This window comes from Cimex lectularius, unplaced genomic scaffold (genome assembly GCF_000648675.2).
Source record: "Cimex lectularius strain Harlan isolate CLEC.00 unplaced genomic scaffold, Clec_2.1 scaffold25, whole genome shotgun sequence".
NCBI lineage: Eukaryota > Metazoa > Arthropoda > Insecta > Hemiptera > Cimicidae > Cimex > Cimex lectularius.
Genome location: NW_019392633.1, coordinates 2330285 through 2334843, shown reverse-complemented (window position 1 = coordinate 2334843; position 4559 = coordinate 2330285).

Sequence of the window (4559 nt, the reverse complement as noted above, 5' to 3'; positions counted from 1 at the left end):
TTTGGTCTTTTAAGCTATATCGCCTAATTAAACTGTTTCTCCTAATATTTCCAAAAATTTAATTACTTTGACTACGTTAACAGTTTGACAAAATTTGAAGGGTTTTGTGTTCTACAATACAAAACACTGACATATCAGTTTGTATTTCATTTGGGAAAAAAATAACTCTCCGTTAATAATTGATAATTTTTTAAACAAACTCTTTTTATAACTTTATTGTACATTGTGCAATGCAGGTTAGATTATCTATTTTAACTGTGAACTAGTGGTAGAAGTCCAGTAGTGGTGCATGTAAATGGTTAAAGTTCTCGTAGTTAATTTACACTAAATTAAATTTTAATTAATTTCTTAATTCTTCCCTATATTACTGGTAGAATTTTTAGATCAATATGTAGATTCAATTATATACTTTATTTCTCCAATCTTAGGAGCCTACAGGTAACAATAACTTTTTAAGCTATGGTTTCACTTTACAATTGTCACATTATGGAAATCCATTATTTCTACGCTGATTAAAGTAACGATAACTTATAAAAAGTCCAGTATATCTTTTTCAGTCTTTAAAGTATTTTAATTGCAATAAATAACCTATATTATTAAATTTAAATAATTATTTTAATTAATTATACCCTTATCTATTAATTATACGTTGAGATGAAAAAAAATTGTGACGAGTGGGATTCAAACCCATTCCTTTAGCTAAGGATGCTTTGGTTAAAAGTATTGTAAATGGACGACGGCGCGGCGGCCGAGTAATCTCTCAATATTCGCTTGCTTTTCTATAAGCGACAAGAGATTAGTCGGTGTAAGTGCGTCGCTACTTATTCTTGTGTAGGGGAAGGTAAGGTTCCAGAATTCAATAAACCAGAGAGCATACTCAGTAACATTCATTGTACACAATTCATTCTCTTAACAGTACCCAAACCACAGATTCTAATTAATCTACAAGTCAGCCACAACTCTAAACCTGGAATGAGTCTATCAACAAAGGGACTTACCCCAAACGATGCTCGCCACAATCAGTGTCCACAGCACCTCTTCTCTCGACCTCTGACTTGGCTCGATTGGTCGCAACGGCTGATCCTTGCTGGCTCTGGCTGGCTGAGTCCTCTTGTTGAATCCCAGACGGAGTGTGGCTGCTTCTCTCCCGGTCCTTGGTCTTGACTGCCTGGAGTGAGTCTTTGATTTTGAATGACTGGGGTGAGTCTCGGATTTTGACTCAGGCAAGTCTTCCGAGTGACTCCTGAGAGAGTCTCTGGTCTTGACTGCCTGGGGTGAGTCTTGTATCTTGACTGCCTTTGGATTTTCCAGTCATCCCTTTTATACCGGGTCTCTCCCGGAGTAGGGATGGAAAGGAAACTCAAAAGTCGGGGAGTTCTCACACCGCAGGTGGGCCGGCAAAGACGGTTGTCTAGCTATTGCTATTTTATGTTCTCCAGGTTCGTGGGAACTTGGTCCAGCATGGGTCTGCCACACACTTCGACGTTCTTACCTAACTGTCTACCTGGGTATCCATTTCCAAGCTACATTTGCCAGATTTGTCACGTCGTTCCCGTCTGGGTGGTCGCCCCTTCAGAGTACAACCTTTGTCCCTTTTCATCATTTACCCTATTTTGTTCTTATTTTAACAATTTAAACTTATTGCTAAGACGGGGACCGGCTTACAGTATAATTAATTAAAATAATTAATTCAGTCGATTATTACTACTAAATACATATATGGATTAGTTGATCATTATTAATATTATTTTAATTGATCATTTTGGATATTAAGGTTTTTTTAATTGCTATAATACCTTTATTATCAATTCAATCATTTTTACAGTTTGGCTAATTACACTTAATACAATAGGTAATCACAAATCACTTGGCACAGGAAATAATATATTTTTTGTTTTAAAAAACCACCATATCAGTTGAAGCATCATATTTTCTTTTATACATTTTATAACGTACAAAATATATTCTGAATCCTACACTAGCCATCCCTAATACGCAGGAATACCCCTTGACCTCCATCAAAGAATGATACAAAAGTTAGAATAAGAAATTTAACGAGAACAAATGCACCAATATCACTTTTATGTTTAAAACTAAAAAAACCTTATAGTTTATAAGCCAACAACAAGAAATTAAATTAATTAAATTTAATGATTAAAAAACAGTCTGCCAAGTGGGTGGGCAGTATAGCTTCCTCACATTTTGTGCATGTTCATGCGCATATATCAATCCATTTAGAATAAGATTCATAAGGGATCATCTAGAAAGCAACCTGCATAATGAAAATTGCATCAAAATTGGTCTCATGGTTTCAGAGTTTTTCCTGATACAAAGACAGACCGGCACGGAACCAAATTTGTTCAGAAGGGTCTGAAATGCAAACTGCGAGTTTTGATTTTGATTTGGGAGGAGAAATATTTTTTCAACTTCTTTCATTAATACAAGGCTTCCCTACCTTCAGTAGTGCAAAAGCAAAACTATAAGACTATACAAAGACAGGAGACTAGTTGAAACCCCACATTATACTGAAGTTACAAGGATTGAATATAGAACTAAGAAGAAAAGAACTATAACCAAAATCAGACACAACATACTAACATAATACCGATCACTGCTTCAGAGTAAGGTGTAACAAAGTGTTCTGGGAAATAAAACTGATTCAAGCTGGTGTCCCACAAGGGAGTGTTCTTAGTCCCACCATGTTCTCTACTTATATTGCTGACCTGTCAATCCATTCCAACATCAACCTGACACCCTATGCGGATGATACCGCAATATTATGTACGAACCCAAATCCTTACTGGCTATTTCAAGAACTCCTCGAGCTCATCAAAGAATGATACAAATATTAAAAGATGAAATTGAACAAGAACTGCCCCCATATCACGTTTATGTTTAAAGCTAAAAAGAAAAAAAACATTATAAACTATAAGAGAACAACAACAAATTACTGACATCCACACGAGTTAAATACTTGAGATTATATCTAGACAGAAGACAGATGTGATACCCACACAAGACTGAAGCGGAACTGTAACAGAATTCTTGGACAACTAAGAAGATTGCTAGGAACATAATCGACATGACAAACAAACCCTCTACAAAATAATAATTTGACATAGTTGGATATACAGAGATGAACAGATTGGTACCATGCAGCTGTTACTATTAGCTACCCATTCAAGCATTCCTATCAAAAGTCCTCAAAAGAATTCTCCAGACCCCCAAGCTATACTTCACTACGATGTATATGTCTAACCATCCTATCCTCAATGACCTCAACATTCATTCCATTCAACACTTGATCAGTTCCACTCTATGAAAAATGAATGACCCACAGCATAAAGATGATGATGATGATTTGTAAGTCAACAGACTGTTCAAATGTGTGGTGTTTAGTGACAGTTAATTAATAATTATTTGGAGAGCGTAAGCTGCAGTCTGGTGTGACGTCGGTTTAGAAAAACATTTACTTGATCGTGCCAAAGTTTCGATTTTTATTGAGATCATCTTCAGGGTCTGGGGTTAATAAACATTGTTTAAATTAATAGAAATTATAAATGACAGGGTGAGTGTGGAGTTCAATCCTTTTTAAAAAGATGGTTCCTACTAACATTAAGTTTTTAATTTCAAACATTGGGAATTGAACCAAATTGATTAATGAACTTAATGTAAGTAGGAACCATCTTTTTAAAAAGGATTGTTTAAATTATACAAATAAAAGTCGGATGTGAAAAAAAATGCATTTATACAATGCTAGAAATTTTAGTCTCAATCAGTGTTTGTACTCACTCAAAGTGTTTGTTTTCTGTGTCATTATTGTGTGACCGTACAAATTAAAGTTATTGCCAAACTTTAGACAGATTCTGTTTCAGTGTTTAGGAATATACATTTTTTTTTAATTTTGTCATATAAATGACATTACTATTAATTATTAATTGAAAATATGATGGCCTTAAGTTAGCTCTTAATTACAAAAATTTTATTTAAAAGTTGTATATTCATAGGTTTATGTTGAATCTGTGAATTTATAGGTGTCTGTTGACCCTTAAATACAATCCTTCATCATCATCTGTTCACTCTAACCTTTTGCCTCACCTTGACACTTCTGTTCAAACCCTCGGTACTATCTCCCATCCCACCTTAAATGATGTAGTTGGCAGTCTAGGATCAGACCTCAGTCTTATCTTTCCAGCTACCATGTTGGGCTCGAGGGAATCAACAATGTATTTAATAATGTGATTGTGAGGGGCTGATGGTGAAATATAGCATCACCATCACCCCTCCAGCAGTGTGTGTGTTTAGGATCGATGGCGGAATATTTATGAAAGTATTCCATCAATCCTAATTTAGATTAAATTATTGATATTGTGTGTAGGTCGACAGAGGAATATTGAGTATTCCGCCATCTAATCAGAATGAATTCAATATATGAATGTATTTATTTGTGTGACTAGCTTATGGAATATGGTTAGTATTAGGCTAGATTATATTTTTCATTCATTTGGGGCTGAAATGATCTAGCTGTCAAAAGCCTCCGTTCAAACCTAACCCCGTTG